The 27,560-nt window shown below is 39.2% G+C and overlaps 1 protein-coding gene and 1 long non-coding RNA gene across 5 annotated transcripts in view; one reads left to right on the plus strand and one right to left on the minus strand.

The window, feature by feature from the left end:
* The window catches only part of LOC100880387 (uncharacterized), a 92,412-nt gene that overhangs the window by 40,006 nt on the left and 24,846 nt on the right, over positions 1-27,560 (minus strand). The window lies entirely within an intron of this gene.
* Positions 610-3,754, plus strand: LOC143265616 (uncharacterized). The gene is made up of 3 exons (XR_013040267.1): positions 610-1,294; positions 1,391-1,555; positions 1,898-3,754. It is a non-coding gene; the product is annotated as an uncharacterized LOC143265616 (long non-coding RNA).

A 27,560-nucleotide genomic window follows, 5' to 3' on the forward strand; every position in this document is an offset into this window, starting at 1 on the left:
TCCAAATTCTAATCTCTTCAAATTTCCAAATCCCCAAATCCTAATCTTCTCAACTTTCCAAACCCCCAAATTCTAATTTCCTCAAATTTACAAACCTCCAAATTCTAACCTCCTCAAATTTCCAAATCCCCAAATCCTAACCTCTTGAACTTTCCAAACCCCCAAATCTCCATCTCCTCAACCTTCCAAACCTTCAAATTCTAATCTCCTCAAACTTCCAAATCCCCAAATCCTAACCTCCTCAAATTTCCAAATCCCCAAATCCTAACCTCCTCAAATTTCCAAATCCCCAAATCCTAACCTCCTGAACTTTCCAACCCCCCAAATCTCCATCTCCTCAACCTTCCAAACCCCCAAACCCTAATTTCCTCAAATTTCCAAACCCCCAAATTCTAACCTCCTCAAACTTCCAAACCTCCAAATCCTAATCTCCTCAAACTTCCAAACCCCTAAATTCTAATCTCCTCAAACTTCTAACAGTCTAATACTTTCACGCACGGATCGGAGGATTAAGTCGAAGAATTCGAAGGTGAATTAGGGCACAGTCGAACGCGTTATGTAAAGTCGGAAGAGGGCAGTAGCATCGGTTTTCAGTCCAGCTGACATTCCAGCGCTCTCGGGATGCTTTTGTCGGACGATGTATCTGGCGTCGAATCTCGCGTCCACGGATAAAACACACGGTAGAGGAGAGTGTTGGGTCTAGTAAAAGGAGGTGTGGTTACGGTCGAAGCTGGTCGACCTCGTTTAGGACCGGTAAAGGCATAACACGAACACAAGCGAGCGTGTCCGCGACGCTGACGCACGTACGGCTACAAATCGACTGTGGCTGTCTCGGCTTGTTCCAACCTTATGAAATACGCTTTATACGCCGTTTCTCTCGTTTATAATGGCTCGCCTGACGTGAGAAAGATCCACGAAACGCGAGTTTAATCGAGCAGCACCTCGAGGATGCAGACCGTGGAATGCAGATTCATTCATGACGCCACGCAACGACCTTCGTAATTGACTGACATTTTACATCGCAGGAAATTCTATGACCTTAATCGAGCAGAAAAATGTTGTGATACGTTACAAATGGATTTGTAAGATACAGCGTTTCACGGAGGGATCGCCTTGTGGAAATTCACTGAACGGTTCACGACGAGTCGGCTACGTGACCGAAATTAGCGGCGGCGAAAAACAGTAAACGGTTTAACAACGGTTTCTAACGCGCGGGTTACTGTTAGACACACTGACAATTACGTGGCTGGAACTTCCGAGCATCTGCAAACTTACGCTGCGATTTCGTGACATGGTATCGTGATCACAGCGCATCAGGCTTCATATTTCCTCAAAATAACTATGTCAGTCATTTATAAATATTGTTAATACAGTCACATTGTTTATGCAGGTTCAACTTCAAGCGACCTACTCTGGGTCCCACGAAAGAGTATTTGAGAAATGATTATGCAGTTACATTTGTGAAGTCATAAGCTTTAAATTGATGTATCACAAGTTGTGTTTGGAGATACTTTTATGTCATGAAAATGTGCGGACACGTTTACGTGTGCTTTAGGTTAGTCAGCTAATTATCAACCGTTCATTTAAGAAGTCACACTTTAATGAGACGTTGATACGGTCTTTTTCGTTGAACTTTGAACTTTAAATTGATGTATCATAAGCGTCGTTTTGTAGCACTTTTATGTCGTGGAATTAGCTGGGACTTTATAAGTTTCATAATTAGAGGTTGTTTTTATTTGCTTCTTAAGTCAGTTTGCAAAACCTTGTGCACCTATTTTCGTTAAATATTTATCTTTAAACTAGTACATATAAGTATCATTTCACTGTACTTTTATGTCAAGAAATCATAATAACCTGTACATTTCAGATATTTGTGAACGTACCTTATACATTTCAGATATTTGTCAACGTACCGCTAACGAGAAGACATGACAATACTCCCGTGCATCGACAAACAGAAATAATGCAAAGACCATTAAGAAATAAGCGAAAGAAAAGCCTGAATAAACAGAAAACTAACGAAACTCAAACGTGAGGACGAAATGGAACGACTCGAAGCAGCGAATTCCAGGCGGTGAATCCTCTTACGCGCGAACTACTTATCTGCTTCAAGAATCGTGTATCTCGATGTTGCGCCGGGACAGCGTTTTCCTTGAAACAAGCCAGCTGCAGAACGATCACGGTACACGCTCGTTTGTGCTGCCAACATCCTTCTCAAATGTCTGAAAACTAACAAAGGCCACTTTCGATCCTTGGAACGTTCCCCACTTCGCTCGATACTGTCTCTGTGTTACTTGGCCACGCGTTGTATTGCTACCCTTTGCTTTTTGTGCGGTGGTATAGTGATGGCGGTGAAAACGTTGAAATTGGTAAAGGGATTAATATTTAATTTTGAAGAGTTTAACTGCTACCACCCCTGCTAACAATTGCAATTACCAATTAGTATACTGACTATTCCACATGTTCCAAATCCCACATATGCCAAATTCCACATATCCCAGATCCCACATATGTCAAATCCCACATATCCCAAATCCCACATATCCCAAATCCCACATATGCCAAATTCCACATATCCCAGATCCCACATATGTCAAATCCCACATATCCCAAATCCCACGCATCCCAAATCCCACATATCCCAAATTCCACATATGCCAAATTCCACACATGGCAAATCCCACATATCCCAAATCCCACACATCCCAAATCGCACATATCCCAGATCCCACATATGTCAAATCCCACATATTCCAAATCCCACGCATCCCAAATCCCACATATCCCAAATTCTACATATGCCGAATTCCACACATAGCAAATCCCACATATCCTGAATCCCACACATCCCAAATCCCACATATCCCAGATCCCACATATGTCAAATCCCACATATCCCAAATCCCACATATCCCAAATCCCACGCATCCCAAATCCCACATATCCCAAATTCTACATATGCCGAATTCCACACATGGCAAATCCCACATATCCCAAATCCCACACATCCCAAATCACACATATGCTACATCCTACATATCCCAAATCCAACACATCCCAAATCCCACATATCCCAAATCCCACATATGCAAATTCCCACATATCCCAAATCCCACATATGCAAATTCCTACACATCCCAAATCCCACACATCCCAAATCTCTTATATCTCACATCTCACATATGCTAAATCCCACCTATCCTCATACCAACCTCAGAATACACACATAAATCAATAAATTATTCCTTGCTCATTGCACGAGATTTCCATCACAAAAGCACACATCATCTCCCAAGAAAAAGGCAATCGGTTCATTTTGTTCTGTCGCCAACGTATACCCAACACGTCACGGAAAGAATAATGATACTTTAAGCAGCCACACGGTAGAATAGAAATTAGATTTAAACAGCTTGTAATCTGATCCGTGGCACAAGGTACAAAAGGTTTCTTCATGCTTGATATAACTTATGGGCATCCGATATGAATTACCCGTAGAACAGGTACGTGCCTGTGAGCTACGTCGACCGAGAACTGGCTCTACCGATCGTAACTATAACCTGTTAAATAAAGTATGTCGATCCGGAGGAAGCGTGGTGCAAGAATTTATATTCCGCTCGATTGTTCTGTTCATCCGCTATTATCAAACTATAAAATCATGGCGGAGATGTTGGGGGTTGATAGGTGTTTTTTATGGGGGATATGAAGATTTGTGGTGATTCGTGGCGGTAGTCAAGGTTTGGTCTTGTATAGGTTATGGTAGATTGATATGGATAGATATGTATTTTTAATGGGGAAGTGAAGAGTTACTTTGTGGTGATGCACTCATATTAGTATTCAAGCTTCATCCACATATGGGTTATGTTTGATTGATATGGGTAGATAGATATTTTTAATGGGGAAGTGAAGAGTTACTTTGTGGTGATGCACTCATATTAGTATTCAAGCTTCATCCACATATGGGTTATGTTTGATTGATATGGATAGATAGATATTTTTAATGGGGAAGTGAAGAGTTACTTTGTGGTGATGCATTCACATTAGTATTCAAACTCCATCCACATATAGGTTATGTTTGTTTAATACAGATAAATAGAGAATGAAATTTTTAATGGAGTGAAGAATTAGATTGTGGTGACACATATTAGCATTCAAGCTCCATCCACATATAGATTATGTTTGATTGATACAAACAGATAAATAATGAAATTTTTAAAGAAGCAAAGAATTACTTTACGATGACTGACATTAGTATTCAAGCTTCATACCTGTTACGTTTGCTACATTAAATAATCCGAATATATTTTTAACGACGAGAGTAAAGATACATAGTGACGTATATTAGTATTCAAACGTCACTTCAAACCCACATACAGTATGTTTGTTTAATTAGAATACTATAGTATCACACGATGTTCAGTTGAAATTCATACATCGTGCACGGTTAGGTTAAGTTTAAATTGAGAACACTACCATGCACTTAATCTTCGAATAGAACTCCATAGCTATTAAGCTTAGATTTCCAAGCTACCAATCTCCAAACGTCGCCATTGCAATCTGCGATGTTATCGATCTTCAACATCAAACGTTATCAATCTCCAATGCTGCCAACGTCCAACGCAATATCTTATATTATCAACGACACTACCGATATCAATCTTATCAATATCCGCTACCTCCATTATTTTCAACGCTGCAAATCCTTAATGGCTATGCAATACCAATCTTCAGTGGCATGTTAATCTTTAATCGCTCTGGTAGTGGTAGCAATATTTGCAACGCGACGAATTACAAAATGGTGGATGAGCAGCGCTACCAATCTTCAAGCGAGCAATCCTTACTGCTATCAATTTCTAATGCTACCAATTTACATTACCATCAATTTACAGCTCTATAAATTTCTAAACATTTCACTCTATCAACAGCAATCATAGACGTTCGATCTCTGTGGCTACCATTTGCAACGCAACGAATCACAAAATGGAGGATGAGCAGCGCTACCAATCTCCAAGTGAGCAATCCTCACTGCTATCAATTTCTAATGCTACCAATCTGCAGTATCATCAATCTTCAGCACTATAAATTTCTAAACATTCCATGCTATTAGCAGCAATCATAGACGTTCGATCTCTATGGCTGCCATTTGCAACGCAGCGAATTACAAAATGGTGGATGAGCAAGGCTACCAATCTTCAAGCGAGCAATCCTCACTGCTATCAATTTCTAATGCTACCAATTTACATTACCATCAATCTGCGGCGCTATAAATTTCCAAACATTTCATGCTATTAGCAGCAATCATAGACGGTCGATCTCTATGGCTGCCATTTGCAACGCGACAAATCACAAAATGGAGGATCAGCAGCGCTACCAATCTTCAAGTGAACAATTCTCACTGCTATCAATTTCTAATGCTACCAATTTACATTACCATCAATCTACAGCTCTATAAATTTCTAAACATTCCACCCTATCAACAGCAATCATAGACGGTCGATCTCTATGGCTGCCATTTGCAACGCAGCGAATTACAAAATGGAGAATGAGCAGCGCTACCAATCTCCAAGTGAGCAATCCTTACTGCTATCAATTTCCAGCGCTACCAATTTACATTACCATCAATCTGCAGCTCTATAAATTTCTAAACATTCCACCCCATCAGTAGCGATCCATAGACATTCGAGCTGCCTACCTAACCTAACCAATTTGAAACGAATCTTCAAGAGCGCTATTTACATTATCATCAATCTGCAGAAATTCGTAACGTTCCATCAGCAGCAGACGTTACTCTATAGCAAGCAATTTGCAAGGCAACCAGTCACGAAATCGGCGCGCAAGTATCAGGCAGCCCGGATAGAAACGCATCGTGAAAGGAACGCTTTATATTCAATTGCTACGGTATCGAAATGGAAACGGTTCGAGTAGGTCCGTAGATCCGTGATACGACTACGCTCGATTGCCCGCGCCTGGTTGGCCGGGAAGAGTTACATAATTTCACGGTGAGGTTGTGACCGTTCCCCCTGGCCGTGCCTCGTAATCGAACGACAATAAAAATCCTCGTGGTTGCTCAAGTTCTCCCCGGTAAGACAAGCTCGCAAACAACGATACCTCTGACCGATACTTCGCACCGTAACGGCTTTATGTAACGAGGCGAACGATGGATTTTCACCTCGTCGATGCGCTTTCGTGCCTTGCGTGGTCACGTGAATTCACGCCGATAACGTCACGATGTGCTCCGGTGATAAAGCGCGAAACTTTAGGACGCGTTACACGCGTTCGCGATACTATAAAATATGTCGCGAATTTATAGTCTCGTACGCTTCTTTTCCGTGAAACACGGACCGAATGGATAGCGGGGATTACGGGAATACGGAATAGAAAGACCCGAGGCGACTCGGGCATACGGCTATAAATACACGGCCATGGGAGTACAGAAATGGGAGACTATTAGACAACGAATGGGTACAGGTAGCATGGTAAAATCTTGGCCGAGGATATACGATTTTCACCCAGACAGTTTGCTCCACTACTTTAATTCGCTCGTAAATTCGACCCGATATTTTACCCATTATCTTTCATCGGTTTATTCACTTTGTGCTCTTTTGATCTTTTCAGAGGATATCATTGCGGTACTACTTCGGTAATAAAATATACGTTAGGTCTTTTAACCCTCTGAGAACTAAGTACGTTCACATACGTGCGTTCACGTACGTGCGTTCACATATGTGCGTTCACATATGTGAATACGCATGTAAGTTCACATATATTCTTGCCCAAAGAAGTGGCAAGAGAATGCACTGTAACTGCGTTCACATACTTGCGTCCACATACGTGCGTTCACATATGTACGTTCACATATGTGAATACGCATGTAAGTTCACATATATTCTTGCTCAAAGAAGTTGCAAGAGAATGCACTGTAACTGCGTTCACATACTTGCGTCCACGTACGTGCATTCATATATGTATGTTCACATATGTGAATGCACATATAAGTTCACATGTATTCTTGCCCAAAGAAGTTGCAAGAGAATGCACTGTAACTGCGTTCACATACTTGCGTTCACATACGTGCATTCACATACGTGCGTTCACATATGTACGTTCACATATGTGAATTCGTATGTAGATTCACATATATTCTTGCTCAAAGAAGTTGCAAGAGAATGCACTGTAACTGCGTTCACATACTTGCGTCCACATACGTGCATTCACATACGTGCGTTCACATATGTACGTTCACATATGCAAATACACATATAAGTTCATATATATTCTTGGCCAAAGAAGTTGCACGAAAATGCACTGTAACTGCATTCACATACATGCGTTCACACACTTGCGTTCACATACTTGCATCCACATAGGTACGTGCGTTCACATATGTACGTCTACATATGTGCGTTCACAGAAGTTCACATATATTCTTGTCTAAAGAAGTTGCAAGGAAATGCACTGTTTCCTTCAAGTATATTTGAATGATAGAGCAAGTTTCCGACGACTGCGGCCCCTAAAAAGTGGCTTCATCCCTCTCCTTTTTAAGTTCGCGCATTAATTCTGGCCGCAGTTTCTTCAACTGCGGGCTAACAAGAAAAATTCGTAATAAGAAATGGGGAATTTCAGGACCATCGCACAGTTCCGCGAAAACACGACTACCCGCGAAGTTTCAGCGGTAAATCTTGTGTACTTCATTCGGTGGTGCATTTTCGAGGGATCGATCGATTTCACGCTTTGCTTGAGACGTCATCTGCGTTTGAGTGATTATTCTCTGCGAAGTCTAATTATCTTGATTGTGACAAACATTTAGGTTAATAGAAATGGTTGGTTGGACGATGGCGTAGAGTGGCGGCCATCTTGTTTGATGACTGCCATCTTGTTTACATCAAACACCTTCCGAAATTATTGGAGATTGCTGACAAAAAATAACTGACTAAGGTGAAGTTTATTAAGTGTTAATTTAGCAATTAATTTTTACTCGTAAAAACTTTATTGTTGCAATTATTGAGCGTTATGGTCAAATTTTTGATTAATTAAGAGTTGAATGAGATACTCTGAGTGTGCAAAAGTCGTGTAGTGATATTTTACCACAAGAACCGTGAATGTTTCTTATAAACTTACGGTCTAGAAATATTTCTCCGAGATAAACGTTGGAACCTCTGTTTCCATATAAAGTAGCAATAGAATTTAAAATGTGCATAGATTATTCAAACATTGCTGTTTCACATCACTTAATCTACAAATCGCACTTATGCTTACGTAACGTATTTAAAATCATCCGATGCAGTCCCGATTTAAAATTATTATTACTTAATTACATAGATACCCACATCAAGTTAGCCTTTTTGTAACATTTTCAATTACAAGACTCGTATTCCATTAAATATAATCATAAGTTTAATGTACAAGTCACATAATTACATGTTAGACAATATCGATTACGTCTGAGATAATATCGATTTCTTCTCAGGTACTCAAAGAATCTATAGGCCTTACGTAATAGCTTTTTAACAAAATTTCATTTACAATCGAACACGTGCTCGATAATCAGTACAAGAAAAAACCATTTGTCAAATGATAAAGGTGTTACTGATTTTTTATTCCTTTGCAACTATATCACATATGTGAACTCCACTGTTTTTTCATTTATTAGTGTGGTTTCTATACATGATTCTGATTTTCTGAATACTATTCTGAATTCTTAATTTTAATTCCAAATTTTGAGGCATAATTTTTGAATGTTTAAATACAATCCTAAATTTTCAAGTACAATTTTAAACTTCCAATATAATTCTTGCCTTCACATGTAATTTCTAAAAATAATTTCAAACATCAAAAAAAAATTATAAATGTCCGAATATAATTTCTGAAAATAATTTTGAACATCCACAAATAATTTCAAATGTCCGAATATAATTTCTGAAAATAATTTTGAACATCCACAAATAATTTTAAATGCCCGAATATAATTTCTAAAAACAATATAATATTAATATGCCACAATATGATATTTTTGATGAGTAATTTTGTATGACAATAAAAATTTCAGCAGCCGACACGCGAATAATCTCAATCCGATTATTTTAATTCCATGACTCGGCAGTCCGTTTTTCTTTCAGGCTGCAATTCGTTTTTACATAGGATTTTTAACGCCATGTCTTTCACTTTGAAAGCTAGAATGCGCGAAGCCAGCACACGTAGGTGATATGCGTGCCAGGGACTTTCCCTCGTAACCCTGCGATCTTACGTGTCTGGTCTCGTTCCACGCCTTGGTCATCATTATAAGGCAATCAACGCCAGAAAACCGAGCGAATTATCGCTTTTACTTGGCAAAAAGGCGGCGAGAAGCCAGTCAAACATTATGCGGAACGAAACGAGATTCGGGGTCTCGATAAAAAGGGAAACGATAGAACGGTCCGGTAAACGCGGATCCGCGGCCAATTAACCGGTATCGTCTTCTCTGATTATTATGCCCGTTATCGTTTCATAGAAACGAATTCGGCGGATCTAGAAAGCGGACTTATTTTCACCGTGACGCTCTTTTCAAGCCTCGGAAAGACTTTCGTGCCGACGATCGTAAAAATGTGAAACGTTCGAGGCGTTTCTTGAAACGTTTGACGTGTACTTTCTGTCAAATAGCGAAAAGAAATTCTTTGCGTTAATCGCCTCGTTTTTATACCTTCGCGCTGTAAAATTCGGACGGTTTGCGATTAGCTATGGTTGAGGTTAGGTTTTGAGGTCGAATGGTTGATGAAAGACTGTGAATGTGTCTGGTTATGGTTTTGTAAATTTTTTTTTAATGAAGTTATAAGTTTTGATATTTTTTAGTTGCGAAGTCTGAAAATCCCCAAAATCCCTAAAATCCCCCAAATCACTAAGATCCTTCAAATCCCTACAATCTCTAAAATCCTCAAAATCCCAAATTGTACGAGTTCCCAAAATCTCTAAAATCCCTACAATTCGCAAAATCCCAAATTGCACAATTTATTAAAATCCCAAATTTCATAAGTTCCCGAAATACCCAAAATCCCTGAAACCCTAAAAGTTCCCAAAAGCCACAAATCCTTAAAATTGCAAAAATCCCTCAAATCCCAAAATCCCCAAATCCCCAAATCCTCCAATCCCCCAGTCCCAAATTTTCCAAATTCCCAAAATCCCTAAAATTCCTAAAATTACAAAATCCCTAAATTCCCAAAATTCCCAAAATCCCTACATTCCCAAAATTCTAAAATCCCCAAAATCCTCAAAATCCCCAAATCCCCAAATCCCCAAATCCTCCAATCCCCCAATCCCAAATTTTCCAAACTCCCAAAATCCCTAAAATTCCTAAAATTACAAAATCCCTAAATTCCCAAAATTCCCAAAATTCCCAAAATCCCTAAATTTCCAAACTTCTAAAATCCCCAAAATCTCTGAATTCCCAACATTCCAAAGTCCCCAAACTCCCCAAGATTCCCAAAATCCCAAATTTCCCACGTTCCCAAAATCCCTAAAATCCCTAAAATCCCAAATTCTCAAATTCTCTCTTATTCTAAAAAAATACGAGAATAGACACAATCGTAAAAAGATCAGAAAGCGGATTAAAAGAAACGTTTCCAAAAGTGGCTGACACAGTAACAGGGTCCAGTTTTTTCGCTTCACGTTTCCGGGATCGAAGCCTTTCCGCCCGCGTGGCGATCTACGAGATATCGAGGGCAACGCATCGATGGATCGTCTTCGGGCAATTAGAAATCGGTCACGTTTCCGCGAAAGCAGATTTTAAGAAGGCTTTCGCTATTCGACCGCCTTGGGCTCCGTCGCGGGGTCATTGTTCTTTTTCTAGACAACTATACTACTGTGCTAAGTGGGATTTCTTCGGTAACGACGTTTCTGCTAAATGACTCTTGTATTAATTTTTTTTTTATTTGCATACTTTCAAGATTATGTATTCGGGACATACAAGCAGCTTTTACAATTTTGGAAATTTTTTTATTGACCAATTTGAAAATTTTCTGACCCAAATACTTAGGTCCCCAAATTCCTAAGTCATCAAATTCTTGGGACCTCAAATTCCTAGGTACATAAATAATTTTCAAAGTTATTTAAGAAAATTGTAGGTGTTCGTTGGTCGTACGTTTGCACCCGAGATTTTAGAAACGATCGAAATCGAAAGATCAAGGCTGATTCTCTCGAGAAAGGAGAAGGAATTTGTTCGACGAAACGCACTAGCAGCGAAAATAGTTTCTTCGTCATCCACGGTAGGCGAGAGCCCACTCGCCAGATACTAAACAGACATCTTACTAGAAATGACACATCTCGAAGAGTGTTCATTTTTCGACACCCACAAGTGTAACTGTAAAGACATATTTCATCCGGAGCTATTGTCAAAATTTTGTCAAAATTGTCAAATCGTTAAAAATTTGTCAAAGTTATGAAACTGTCAAATTGTTAAAAATTTGTCAAAATTATGAAACTGTCAAATTGTTAAAAATTTGTCAAAACTGTCAAACGATCAAATTGTCAAAAATTGGTTAAAATTATCAAAGCCAAAAATTGGTAAAAATTATAAAATTGTCAAAAATTGGTAAAAATTATAAAATTGTCAAAAATTGGTAAAAAATGTAGAAACAATAAAATCGAGTGATTCGATTACACGTAAAGCCGAGATGTTTCAGAATCACGTCAGAATACCTGAGATTGTTAAAAACCGAGATACTCGATTTTATCGAGTTACTCTTCTGTAAAATCCTCAGCGAGCAACTCGAGCGAAAGACAATGAAAACAGAGAAAGATACGATTATACTTGGAATAATTAATTTCATGCAACAGATCCAACTTTCGCCTAGCGGTGTACGTATTCGGAACGCGTTGTTGGAAACGCGGGCAAAGTTTTGCGCTGGGTGTCGCGCAACGCAAACTCGACAGCGGCAAGACTTCTCAAACTGTGCTGCTTTTCGTGTCTGTTACGAACTTCTTAAAAAACCGATGAAACTCGGCTGCTTTTATTTGCCGGCAGCCTCTTAGCCGGAGATATCGATAGAGAGGACGAAGAGAAAGAGAACGCGTCCCGAATATACGGCAATCCGAATATTTTTATTACCGCAAAAAGATGAAACGGAGCCAAGGGGAGAAGAGATTGCTCGAGTCCCACTTTAAACGTGGTCGGTTTAAAAAGAACGCCCGACACGTAGACAGGATACGCGCGACCTTTCTGAAACGTTTCCTCCGCCTCGAGTTTCTGCGAGCAAAACCTAGACACGAGTCCCCGCATGGGAAAGGGAATAAAAATCTATTGTGCACCGGCCAGGAGACGCCAGGTCCTATTGTTTACCGGTGTTTGCGTCTCGTTTCGCGGTCGCGCGATTCTCACCTGCATTTAGGCTAACCATCTTTTCAAATTCGCAGCTTATGCTAATCGTTTCGACGCGTGAGGCCACTCGTGACTTACGAGATTTTTATCAAACTAAACATTCGTTGAAATGACTGGAAAGTTAGATGAGGTTGATTTTATTCTATTGTTGTGGGTAGAAGGTTAACATCGAAGAGAGTTGTACGATCATGCATAGCCTCGCGTTATATTGCCGCAAAATTGATTACTATGTTTTTGGCATTCATTAGTATTGTCGCACTGTAGACTTCTGATGTGATGGATTGTAACATGTTACATTGCCAGAAATTAGATTACTATGCATTATATAGCCTCGCGTTATATTGCCACAAACTGAATTACTATGCACTATTGACACGCCTTAATATTGTTACACTGCAGATTACTGTGTGATGTATCGCTACATGTTATATTGCAATAAACTACATTGCTATGTGTTATATAGCTTCGTGTTATATTGCCACGCGTTACATTGCCAGGAACAAGGTTACCACAAATTTTACTATCACACAATATAGTCTCTATTATAAATACTGGAAAATTGGAATTTTAGGACAGTAGGAAATTGGAAAATTTAGCAACTGGGAAACTGGGATATTGGGAAATTGGAAAATTGGGAAATTGAGAAATTGGAAAATTGGGAAATTGGGAAATTGGGAAATTGGGAAATTGGGAAATTGGGAAATTGGGAAATTGGGAAATTGGGAAATTGGGAAATTGGGAAATTGGGAAATTTAGCAACTGGGAATTTGAGATATTGGGAAATTAGTAAATTGAGAAATTGGGAAATTAGGAAATTGGGAAGTTGGGAAATTGGGAAATTTAGCAACTGGGAATTTGAGATATTGGGAAATTAGTAAATTGAGAAATTGGGAAATTAGGAAATTGGGAAATTGGGAAATTGGGAAATTGGGAAATTGGGAAATTGGGAAATTGGGAAGTTGGGAAATTGGGAAATTGGGAAGTTGGGAAATTGGGAAATTTAGCAACTGGGAATTTGGGATATTGGGAAATTAGTAAATTGGGAAATTGGGAATTTGGTAAGTTGGGAATTTGGGAATTTGGGAATTTGGAATATTAAAAAATTGGGAAAATGGGAAAATGGGAAATTGGGAAATTGGAAAACTTGAAAACTTGAAAACTTAAAAACTGAAAAATTGGGAAGCTGGAAAATTATCTACTTAGACAAGTATATACTTGGACAATATTCCCAAATACCCACATCCCAAAAGAACAATCTCCACAAATTAACAATTAGAACCACCCCTCCACGAACATCAGCTGCATTAATCGGTCGATTCAACAAAAAATTCCAGAAAAATGTGGAAGTAGTTGAACGTAGCGAAATCCATGTTCGCGGAAGGAAGGACCATCGAGGCCGGTCGACGGCAAAAAAAAACTAGGCCTAACCGGCGTGTCAGGGTTTCTAGGATCGTCGAAACTCTCTCTCGACTGGTCGTCGACCACTGTGCTCGTGTTCCGGTGTTGCTCCTCCCGTGGCAATGGGCACAAGGTCTCTGGACCCGGTTTCCTTCTTTTTTTCCCGCTCTTCTGGAGTATCGGCGCGTCGTCCCCGGGCAGAAACACCTCGACCCGTTCTGGGACGACCTAACGAGGCGCGATACAATTAATGCGAAGCCCTACTTCTCGACCGATGCACCCGTGGCTGCAGTTTTTCCTTTCCTTCGCACGTTTAATTACCCGCTAGAAGAAACGACCGCCTAATGAGGTCGTTCTCGATTCCATGGCGGACCAACTAATTCCGATATCCGCGAAATATCCCGGCTCAACTTTTCCTTTGGCCGACATTAATTAGCCCCCGTGAGCCGCGGCTTTTGTCTCCGGAGATTGACGTTCGATCATCGGTATTCCTTCGCGGAGTATTCGTGGAATTCGCAGTCACTTTCGTATTCGCGGGCTGAATATTGCCGAGATTTATACGATTCTCGAGGGCGAAGAGCGTGGGAAGGAATTCCGGGAGAAAGTGTCTAATAAGAAACTGGTTACGATGGAACTTTTACGAAATTCGGTATCTGACTGTTGCGGAACCACTCGGTTGACCGTTCGATAAATGACCGGTCAACAAGTGACCGTTCAAACAGGTATTTTCTAATTAAATCTATAGTGCTGTACATGTGATGTACGCACATAGGTATATTTTAGAAACTAATAGCAGAGAAAAGATAAATTGGGAAAAATTTTATAAATACCGAACTTCTGTTAACAAGCCTTATGACGCAACAGGTGCGTCATGTTTGCTAACTTTATTGTAAAATCAGACTTGTGGAAACAATCATGTACTAAGAAGTTAAGTTAAGTTAGGGTAACATAACTAGCCTTATGACGCAACTGGCGCGTCACGTTTGCTAACTTTACTGTAAAATCAGACTTGTGGAAAAAATTATATACTGAAACGTTAGATTAAGTTAGGGTAGCCTAACTAGCCTTATGACGCAACTGGTGCGTCACGTTTGCTAACTTTACTGTAAAATCAGACTTATGAAAACAATCATGTACTAAGAAGTTAAGTTAAGTTAGGGTAACATAACAAGCCTTATGACGCAACTGGTGCGTCATGTTTGCTAACTTTACTGTAAAATCAGACTTGTGAAAAAATTATATACTAAAACGTTAGATTAAGTTAGACTAGCCTAACTAGTCTTATGACGCAACTGGCGCGTCACGTTTGCTAACTTTACTGTAAAATCAGACTTGTGGAAAAAATTATATACTGAAACGTTAGATTAAGTTAGGGTAGCCTAACTAGCCTTATGACGCAACTGGTGCGTCACGTTTGCTAACTTTACTGTAAAATCAGACTTATGAAAACAATCATGTACTAAGAAGTTAAGTTAAGTTAGGGTAACATAACAAGCCTTATGACGCAACTGGTGCGTCATGTTTGCTAACTTTACTGTAAAATCAGACTTGTGAAAAAATTATATACTAAAACGTTAGATTAAGTTAGACTAGCCTAACTAGTCTTATGACGCAACTGGTGCGTCACATTTGCTAACTTTACTGTAAAATCAGACTTGTGGAAAAAATTATATACTAAAAAGTTAGATTACATTAGGGTAGCCTAACTAGCCTTATGACGCAACTGGTGCGTCACGTTTGCTAACTTTACTGTAAAATCAGACTTATGAAAACAATCATGTACTAAGAAGTTAAGTTAAGTTAGGGTAACATAACAAGCCTTATGACGCAACTGGTGCGTCATGTTTGCTAACTTTACTGTAAAATCAGACTTGTGAAAAAATTATATACTAAAACGTTAGATTAAGTTAGACTAGCCTAACTAGTCTTATGACGCAACTGGTGCGTCACATTTGCTAACTTTACTGTAAAATCAGACTTGTGGAAAAAATTATATACTAAAAAGTTAGATTACATTAGGGTAGCCTAACTAGCCTTATGACGCAACAGGTGCGTCACATTTGATAATTTAATCATTAAATTAGACTTGTCTAAAACATCATATGTCAACAAATTAGGTTAACTTTGCCTAACCCTTCATTAACTATCCCCATGACGCAACACGTGCGTCACCTTTCCTTATACCACAAATACCAAATATAAAATCAGAGGAGTTTCTTCTGAAATAACCTTCTATAAGGTCAGAGGGAATATCACGTTCGCGAATCGAACGTAATCGATCGATTTTAGGATGGCATAGTATCCAACGATGACGAAAGCAAACGAAAGGTTACAGTATCCCTGACCAACGTTAACGGCGTCTCGATTCTTTCCACGCTCGAAACGTCCGTGTAACCTTTCCCGCTCGAACTTTCAAGGCGACTCGATCGTGCATTGCAGAAAGGCTCGATCGCTCGCGAGAGCTAACTATCGGGCTAAAAATCGATCTGCGAATAAATTATCGTCGACGGATCTGAGCGATTTCGGTCGCTCTAAATTTAGAGACGCTCTAAATTTACCTCTACTTCAAGTAGCGTTTGTTTGAAATTACATATGCGTGTTCTACGATCAACAAACGAGGAGAGATATCCAACTGACCCACTCATGTCTGATTTTAATTAACTTTCTCGTGTTTGCGGCAGGATATTTTTTACAGCTATGTTTACAGTAAAATATTAAACTGGATTCAAGAAGCGTACACTTTTCTTGTCATCGTTTCATTTTTAATATGTCGTGTTTGACAATTTAGAGAAGTGGAAATTTGGGTTTATGAAAATGAAAAAATTTTGATATTTGGGAGAGTAGAAATTTAGCGTTGGAAAATGGAAAGTTTAGGTACGTGGAGGGGTAGAAATTTGGCTGCTGGAAATTGGAAAATTTAGATATGTGGAAGGGTAGAAATTTCACTGCAAGAAATTAGAAAAGTTGGATATGTAAAAGTGTAAGAGTTTACCTATTAGAAATTTGAAAATTTGAATATTTGGAAAAGTGGAAACTTGAGTTAGGTAATGAAAATTTGAAAATTTGCATATTTGAAAGGGTAGAAATTCGCCTGCTAGAAATTGACAAATCTAGATATTTAAAAATTAAAAAATTTGATTGCTGGAAATTTGAAAAGTGTAAAAATTTGAAAACTTGAACAGAATTCTGAAATCTTACTAAAATCGTGACACAAAATTTGAACGAGCTTCAAGAAAGAAGAAGAATTGCATTCCCCACCAAGAAAGGAATTGAAACCGCAAGGGTATATTTCACAAAGAAGAAAAGAGAAGAAAGTCGGTATCCAAAGATGGAGCAGTGCGTTTCACACGCGTGCAGTGTCACTGGCTCGCGAGCGAGGCGCACACGCTCGCGCGAGTCGCCAAAGAGGTCAATGCCTCTCTCGTTCTTGTTCATTCGCGCACAACGTCCGACTGCGTCCTGCTTGTTTGCGTTTCCTCTCTGCATCGAGAAGCTTCCTCTCTATGGTTCCCCGTTAGCCGACCGGAAACGGGACGAATTTCCTTGGATCGCGTTTGTGCTGTTATCCGAATCGAACCTCCTTTGCGATACTTGTTAACGCTTCTGACGTTCGACCACACTGATATACCGTAAAGCGCTTAAACGTTTGTACACGTCTCTGGGTTTGATGCTTCTTTGCATTACTCCAGAATTTGTGGATTTATCGTACTTGCAGATTTTTAGGTTTTTGAAGTTAATGGTTTTTCTTTCTAATTTTCAATCTTTTTAGATGGCAAACTTTTTTATCTTCAAGTTACAGATTTTTTAGATTTGCACATTTTTCAAATGTTCTACATTTTACACAATTTTTAAACATTGTAAGTTTGCAGGTACTCAATTATTGAAATTTTCAAATGTTAACATTGTATGGTTACTTTTGAAGCATTCAATTTTGCAGTCCTCTAAATTACAAAGTGTTTGACTATTTTTATCTGTGGACTATTTTTATGTAGATTTGGTGAGTATAGTTAGACGGATACGATATATAGGGTGATCGTTTCGAAGCCCGACCTGGGTCAATGCGAATCGAGATCTCGAAAGTCGAGCAGAAACAGTTCCGTTTGCTCTAAAGGATATTGTTCCAGCGCGTAATGTGGCCTGCTAATTACTATCTAGATTCGAATAGAGACCGCTCTCTATTCCACGGTACACATTAGGAGCGAGTTTTTAGTTATTAGTAACGCGATACTGGTGCTCTAATTTTCGACGCGATTCAATTTGACGTAGGCTAATTTCGACGCGATTTAATTACGCACGATTCGATTTAACGCGATTCGATAGTAACGTGATTTCACTCGGAAGTGATTCCATTCTAACGTGATTCAATTTCGATGCAATTCAATTCTAATACAATGTAATTCGACGTCGAACAATTTTGGTACGATTCAATTACCTGTCAGTCAGCTGTGTCTGACGTACCTGAAAGTTCAGAGTCAGTCACCGATGCCCGACATGACCTAAACAGTGTCAGTCATTGATGACTGGGAGTTGAGTGTCAGTCACCAATGACTGACGCGCCTTTAGTAGAATGTTGACTGTCAGTCATCGATGACTGACAGCCTGAGCAAGGAGTTCAGTGTCAGTCACAAGAAAAACAAAAAATTGAGTGTCGGTCACCAGTGACTGACGCTGCTTTTGTAGAATGTTGATTGTCAGTCATCGATGACTGACAAGCCTGAACAGGGAGTTCAGTGTGAGTCAGAAGAAAAACAAAAAGTTGGGTGTCAGTCACCAGTGACTGACGCTGCTTTTGTAAAATGTTAACTGTCAGTCATCGATGGCTGACGCAGTTCATTGTCAGCCACAAGAAAGACAAAAATTTGGATGTCAGTCACCAGTGACTGACACAGCTTGAGCAGAATGTTCAGTGTCAGTCACCGATGACTAACATAACACATATTAATAAACAAACGTACTGAATAGGAAATTGAGTGTCAGTCACTGACGCAGCCTTAACGGAATGTTGACTGTCGGTCACCGATGACTGACATAACACATGTTAATAAACAAACATATTGAACAGAAAGTTGAGTGTCGGCCACCAGTGACTGACGCAGCCTCAGCAGAATGTTGATTGTCAGTCACCGATGACCGACACGTTAATAAACAACCGTCTAAATTATTTTTCCAAAATAAACCGAGACCCGGTAAAAAAGTATTTAAAAAAAAAAAAGAACGAATGAACTTCGGCAGCAAGAATCTCATCGAAATGGAAGCGAAAAGCACTGGCGAGAACAGGAGAAACTTTGAACGATACATTTCGCAATAACCTTTGGTTCGTTGTGCTTTTCCCGTTTTCCTTTGCACACGCGTGTTCCGGCGGAGAAAATCCGATAGCCGGGGTTACCGATCGATGAAACCACGAGACGTTCCACAAGATCCAGAATCGTTTTCAGAAGCCTTTGACGCTCGCATCGTTTGATTTTCCTTCGATGCTCGTCGGTTTTCCTTTAATTTCGCCGGGCTTTTCATGCGATTGCTCGGAACACGCTAACACACGCTCGATGAACGCGCGTGGACGCTCGATACTGGGAGGATTCCTACGCTCGGGGACCACGTACGGGGCAAAGTTCCGCTACGTGCCAGCACGTTTGCCATCGGTCGACGAAGAAACGCATAACTCCGCCAACGGCGTACATAAACCACGCGAAACGCTTCATTCGCTTCGATAAAACGATGCCGGATGAGAGCTTGCCACTGTCAGGACGATTATCTGTGATCATCTGTGATCTCACGTTTCTTGCTGTATCGATGGTATATCAAGATTTTCTTTTAGGCACTTTAATTTTTGCTGATTATTTAATTTATAGATTTCTATATTGGAGCACTCAATTTCTGGATCACCGAATTTCTAGTCCCCCAAATCTCCAGATGCAAATTTCAAGATCTCCAAACACCTCCATACCCAAATCCCTAAATTCCTATATCTCCATATCCCCAAATTTCATCCCCAACATCACAAAATTTAAAACCTCCAAATACCCATATACCTAAATCCCCAAATTCCTCGATTCTTGCAGCCCATCTTCAAATCCCTAGATTCTGAAATTTCGTGATCGCAAACTTCCATATTGCCGTATCTAGAACGTGACACATGGTTTCATCTCGAGACAAGCGGAGAATATCAAATTTTACGATCAACTGGCTACAAAACTCTTTTATTCCTCCGTATGGGCAAGGTCGATTGTTTAGACCTTTTCGATGCATTCAACGAAAATAAAACACGAAATTGAACTTTCGAGAAACTTGGAATAGGATTGTGGAGTTGATAAATTGTTTATTGTTTGTTATTGATAAAAATATTATTAACTATTGTTTAACTTGAACTTGATACACTGTTTATGCACGAGGAACACAAAATGGAGTTTCACAGAGAAAATGGCGGCGCGGAGGACATCTTTCATTTGTCGCTTTTGTGTAAGATTATACACTTTCAAGTTTACGAACTCATAAAATATTTTATTTACAAGAATTTCATAGAATAATTTATTTATAACAATCTGACAAAATACTTTATTTACTACAAATTCGTAAAATACTTTATTTACTACAAATTCGTAAAATACTTTATTTACTACAAATTCATAAAATACTTTATTTACTAAAAATTCATAAAGTACTTTATTTACTACAAATTCGTAAAATACTTTATTTACTACAGATTCATAAAATACTTTATTTACTACAAATTCGTAAAATACTTTATTTATTACAGATTCATAAAATACTTTATTTACTACAAATTCGTAAAATACTTTATTTACTACAAATTCATAAAATACTTTATTTACCACAAATTCATAAAATACTTTATTTATTACAAATTCATAAAATATTTTACTTATAACAAATTCATAAAATATTTTATTTACAGCCTCACAAAGTACTTGACTTACTGGACACCAAAGAGTCGATGCATTTCACGGTTAATAGATAAAAGTTCACATCATGAAAGTTCACATCATGAAAGTTCACATCATGAAAGTTGATATCGCTTAATAGTAAATTACTTCGGTCACTTTGATGGATGTAACGCAACCGATTACGCGTGGATCGATGAACAGAGACTTTTTACCGATACCGTTAGAGTCTACGGACTGGCTACTATTAATACTACGAACTCTTGATCCCTCAATTCTTCTCTTTTCTTTCTTAGCTCGCGAACACTAAAGGCCATTGTGTATGTCAGATGATGCCCGTATCTGACCGATGAAATGGAGCAAAAGTGTATAGCTAGAGCGGGCACCGAGAATGGCAGATCTATCGTGTATTACTTTGATACCCTTGTTCACAAAATGGAGGAGCGATTTCGTGATGGACACTTTCTCGATAATATGAAAATGGACGTTTGTAGGTGACGTGTTAGATTGTTGGAAGACATGTCAGTATATTGTTGAAAGACATGTTTGGTTATTAAAGACATGTTAGGTTATCAAAGACATGTTAAGTGAAGTTTAGATGGTTATTGAAGTTAGGTTGATTACTTGACTGAGGTCAGGTATTAAAGTCTTATGTGAGGTTAGGTTATAATTTATCAATTACTATGCACAATAAAATATAACAAAAAAATATAATTCAAGGAGAAATTCAACAAAGCAGATCATATGTGTTAAGACGTCTTGCAGACGTCAGTAAACATATTAATCAGACTTCATTAAAATGACGCGTGTCACCTACGTCAACTTTTACTCGTTTCAAGGTTGTACTGATCTTAACAATCTCTTTGAGTTTCAGATATTTGGACCTCTATCTCAGGAATCGTGTCGACATATGTAGTCTTGTCGATTTCACATATGCATACATGGGTATACTGATAGTACCTGTCGTGGCAGGCTGCTGATCAGAACCACAAGAAAATAAAGTGAACCGATAAATAAGTACATAAAGAAATAATGTAAGCATCAACTATACCAGTTTTCCTCAAAATCAAAATGGAGACTCATTTAGAGACTGCACAGAAGCTAACAAAATTTTGTGCCATAAAACCTGAAACATTTTGACCTGGCTCAAAACCCTAACGTCTATCAAGTGTCTATAATGTTTATGAAGCTCTAATGTTAATACACAAAAGTGTGATTAATGCATCAGTGAAGATGCAAGGATTTCGATGCAAGGACTTCCTACTTATCTACTCTCGCGGAATCCGTTGAAGTTTCACGGCCGACGAAATAAATATTAATGCCGCGACCGCTCCGTTGCTAGATTCGCCAATAGAAGTTAACGAACACGAAGAGGAGTACCGTTGCCGGCCGGTTGGCCGGGAATCTGTGCCGAAGACTGCACGCTCTCCTAACTTCCGTTTCGTCGTAGCGAACTTTCCTCGGAAACCGACGTTTCTGTTTGTTCTCGCCTATCCTGCCTTCTCCTTACGCTCGGCTGGCTCGATTGCCCCTTACAATTACGCCCAATTAACCCTTTTGCGACAAGTTTGCCGCGAGAAAAGTGAGACGAAGATCCGGATCCGTTAAGCCCGTTTACCGATTTTCAACAGTCGCCGGTTTTCGAGGCGCTGGGAATATAACTTGCAACTGGAGCGTTCGAATGTTTGGAAAATTGGGGAATTTTAAGAATTAGGGGACTTGGGAGGTTTGGAATTGATGTGGTGATTCGGGTGGTGGAGTTCTAGGATTTGGGGATTTTTGGGATTTGGGAATTTTTGGGATTTGGGAATTTGGGGATCTAGGGATTTTTGGGATCTAGAGATTTGGGGATTTAGGAATTTAGGGATCTAGGAATTTTGCGATTTAGAGATTTGGGGAACTAGGGATTTTGCAATTTAGAGATTTGGGGATTTAGGGATTTGGGGATCTAGGAATTTTGTGATTTAGAGATTTGGGGATCTAGGGATTTGGAGATTTAGAGATTTGGGGATCTAGGGATTTGGGAATCTAGGGATTTGGGGATCTAGAGATTTAGGGATCTAGGGATTTGGGAATTTAGGAATTTGGGGATCTCGAGATTTGGAGATCTAGAGATTTGGGGATCTAGAGATTTGGGGATCTAGGGATTTGGGTACTAGGAAATTTTAGATTTTAAGAATTTAGGGATTTGAGAATTTGCGAATTTAGAAATTCGGGAATTTAAAAAGTGGCAATTTTGGAATTTTCTGAATTTAAAAATTCAAGAATTTATGAATTTGGAAATTTGAGAACTGCAATATAGGAAGAGGGACACTTAACAATTCGGCAATATAAGAAAAGGAGCATTTGAGAGTTCGATTATCTGCCAAGTTCAACAATTTACTATTTCGTGCCCTTAGCAAGTAACGTCCCCAACAATTCTACAATAAAAAAATTTGTAATTTCCCCAATTTGCAAATTCACAAATTTACCAATAGACTAATTCACAATTACAGGAAATAGCGATCCACAAATGAAAAGATATAGAAATTTGGAAACCCGAAACCAGGAAACGACTATAGAAACGCGGTAATTAAAAAGTTAACAAATCCATAACGAGAGATGGTTACGATAGGAAGGTCCGTTAAAAAAATTTCGCAAACGTAAGTGCAATATAAGTTGTTTCGCAACGGTGCGAATCGGGTTCCGGCGTCGATATTGTCGTCAGCTTCCCATCGTGATAGCAGAGAAGCGAGGCTAATCACCGTTGGTAATTCGAGTACGCGTTAATTACTGGGAAAAAGGCACGGCCAGGTGAATAAGTGAAAATCCGGGTCCCTTTGTTGTGATCCGACCAAGGTCTGACTTTTACGTGGTCGACATTGGCAATGGGACTTTGTCGATCTCATTAACTGGAGTCCTCCCATGAAGACCATTATTTTCCCGTCTATCGATCACCTTATCGTCAATGAAACTCGTTAACGGACTTATCGTGATCTACTTTGAAAAACTACTTTCACCGCTCTCTCTGTGCGCAAATTGGAGGATCGCACTTCGATTGTTAAATCGAGTTGGTTACCAGGAAGCTGGGATGTGGAGATGTGAGGATATGGGGACATAGGATTGTGGGTAGTTAGGAATGTAGGGATATGGGGATGTAGGGATGCAGGATGGAGGGATTTGGGGATGTAAGGAGATGGGGATGGAGGGATATGGGGATGTAGAGATATGGGGATGAAGGGATATGTGGATAAGTAGATAGGTGGATATGTGGATAGGTGGATATGTGGATAGGTGGATATGTGGATAGGTGGATATGTGGATAGGTGGATATGTGGATAGGTGGATATGTGGATAGGTGGATATGTGGATAGGTGGATATGTGGATAGGTGGATATGTGGATAGGTGGATATGTGGATAGGTGGATATGTGGATAGGTGGATATGTGGATAGGTGGATATGTGGATAGGTGGATATGTGGATAGGTGGATATGTGGATAGGTGGATATGTGGATAGGTGGATATGTGGATAGGTGGATATGTGGATAGGTGGATATGTGGATAGGTGGATATGTGGATAGGTGGATATGTGGATAGGTGGATATGTGGATAGGTGGATATGTGGATAGGTGGATATGTGGATAGGTGGATATGTGGATAGGTGGATATGTGGATAGGTGGATATGTGGATAGGTGGATATGTGGATAGGTGGATATGTGGATAGGTGGATATGTGGATAGGTGAATAGGTGAGTATGTAGATAGATGGATATATGCATATGTGCATATGTGCATATGTGAACATGTGGATATAAGGACATAGGGGCATAGAACCATAGGAGTACAGGGATATCAATATACAGAGACATATGAATATTAGAACAAATTAATATAGGAGTTAACATTTCCAGGCATCCAGTAATCCAGCAATCTAACAATCCAGTAATCCACAAAACATATCAATATAGAAATTTATGAATACATCCACAGTCTTGCACAACATAGACACATTCCCCAGACCTACGCAAACACAAAGAAAAAAGAAAATATGAATCTAGCTCGAATAGCGACGTCGGTGAAAACGTTCGATCGAGGACACAAGCTCGTCCCAGAACATCGATCGACTCGAGGACTTTCGCATTCCTGTATATTTTCTTTTACGGATCCCCACCTCGTCCCTGCGTTTCGCATATGTTTTTTTCCCGCCACTCACCCCACGCTCCACATGTTAATTCGCACACCACCCACTTTCGTGGCATCGACTCCCGTCGAAAGTGCGTGCACACTCGCGGAGAATCTCGCGGATTCCGTCTGCACACGATCCTTTCACGCGATCACGCGTTATCGAGCGCACCGATCCCGGACACTTTCTAAGCGCTACGCTTTGCTCAAGGTTGACGCGTGAACACACGCTCGACTCTAACGAGCGTAAAACGTGATAGAAACTCTTTCGGTGGCCGAGAGCTGAATATCGAAATCATCGAAAGTTGGAATGATAGTTGTTGGATTGACTGGAATGCTGTAGGTCTCTTTGATACATACAAAGTGTACACGCATATGTGTATCATATATGTAGTCTAATTAGCCAAACGGTACAGAGTGCCAAGTATGTGGAGCAAGTCACATGTGCATATTTAATAACTTTGCAGAAAATTATATACTGTGAGTATGTGATTTTTGTAGATATGTTATGTATGTTATAATGTTCATAAATTATACATATGTAAGTTGTGCGCGTGTGAAGTGCATATGTGTAAATTGTACACGTGTAAATTGCACACATGTACATTGCACACATGTGTAAATTGTAGACATATGCAAATTGTACACATGTTCATTACACACATATGTAAATTGTACACATATGTAAATTGTACATACATATGTTCATTGCACATATGTAAACTGCACACATATGTAAATTGTATACATGTAAATTACATATATGTACATTGCACACATATGTAAATTGTACACATGTAGATTACACACATGTACATTACACGCATATGTAAATTGTACACATGTGCAAATTGTACACATATGCAAATTGTACATATGTTCATTGCACATATGTAAACTGCACACATATAAATTACATACATGTACATTGCACACATATGTAAATTGTACACATGTAGATTACACACATGTACATTACACACATATGTAAATTGTGCACATGTAAATTGTAAATTGTACACATGTTGAATGAAGTAGATGTATAATAGAGTACAGTAGAATAAAATAGTTAAACGGACCACTTCATTTCCCTCAATCCATTGTTACAAAATAAAGCAATTATCAACCAACACACCAATTGTTACAAAACAGAATCTGCAAGAAGAGTCTGCCGCAAAGACGAACGCAAGATCACGTAGTACGACACCGAATTAAACAAAACTGGAATTCCGAAATAACCCGAGCTCCGTTATTAACGTAGTCGTGAATTGTATACGAAGTTTCATCGAAACTATCTGGAACGTAATTTCGTACTTGTGTTTCCACAATCTTGGACCGATTCGCATTCCCGAAACGAAACAGAAGAGAAGCAAATTCACGCAGAAGTTCGCGTAGGAATTTTTCCGCGTGACATAGGAAAAGGGTTAACGAGAAGGTAAATGCCACGGTGGCTTTCTCTGCCGACTCGAGACCGCGTCTTTTGACGCGCGCAACCGAGTCGCGTCAAAGCGTTCGCAGCCTCCTGTTACCGGAGTTACCCGTCGACACTGGATCCTCTGTGGACGACCACGGGAAATCTTCCTTTGGCTACAACGCACCTGAGACCACGAACTTGGAACGAATTAACACTTAACTCCGATGCTAAGAAATACCAAGCCGCTCGAGATTTTACCCCCTGTAAACGACAGTCTAACGCGTCTAACTTCGTTAAGCTGTCGTTACGCTCCGAAACGACGTTGTACAAGCGTTCGAGCGTGCAAACTCCTCGGATTCGATTGTCCTTCGTTGACGAACTTCTCTCTTGTCGAATCTTTCTGCTGCAATTAACCGACTCGCTTTTCAATGTTTCTCGAGGGATATTTATACTTGGATGGGACAATCTATAGTTTGGAGGAAAGTTTAAAACCACTTGCGTATGAGACTGTAACTTTTATTAGATAAAGTTTTGTACGATATCACTGCAAGTTTTTCGCTTACGTGCCACTGGTGGAGTCATTATTGAGGTTCAGGAAATATTAACACATTTGGGGTCATTCCAAATCGATTTTGGACATCTGCGATTTTGCTCTAATCACAGTGTGTTGTCCACGTGAAATTAGGGGAGGTTTAAGTCATCAGTTTACCTGTTTCAAAATTGTTAAGAAATAATAAGCATTCAAAATTTGCAATTTTTGCGAAAATGGACTTCACTTACGAATTTTTTTCTTAGAAACTAATCAACCGATTTTGCTAAATTCTTTTTTGGTTTATTCACGAAGGATTGGGCTATTTTAAAATATTTTTTTTAATTGCATATGTGGATATGTAGATATGTGGATAGGTGGTAGATGGTTTTAAACGAATTTCATTTAAAATTCACCTATAAAATGTACTAAAGTTAATGCACATTGTTAATTAAAGTTACTGTGCATTTAATTAATTATATTTATATCACATTTACATTTAAAATTATTTATAATTAAATTACATTTGTATTTAACATTAAAAGTTACATGGAAAACATTTCATTTAAGATTCATGTACAAAATGTACTAAAATCAATGCATATTTTTATTCAATTAATTATTTATATTTCAAATTACCAAGTGTACTAAAGCACATTTATATTTAAAATATCCAGTGTCAAATGTAAAAACAATACGTCAAGCTTTAAGTTAAAAGCAAACAGAACTCCGACGTGATACATCATTCTGTCGCCATTTTTGTTTCCAAGCGTCTGCTCAGCTCAGTGACCTCGTCATTCAACGCGTTACGGAGC

This window comes from Megachile rotundata, chromosome 13 (assembly GCF_050947335.1).
Source record: "Megachile rotundata isolate GNS110a chromosome 13, iyMegRotu1, whole genome shotgun sequence".
NCBI classification, from domain to species: Eukaryota; Metazoa; Arthropoda; class Insecta; order Hymenoptera; family Megachilidae; genus Megachile; species Megachile rotundata.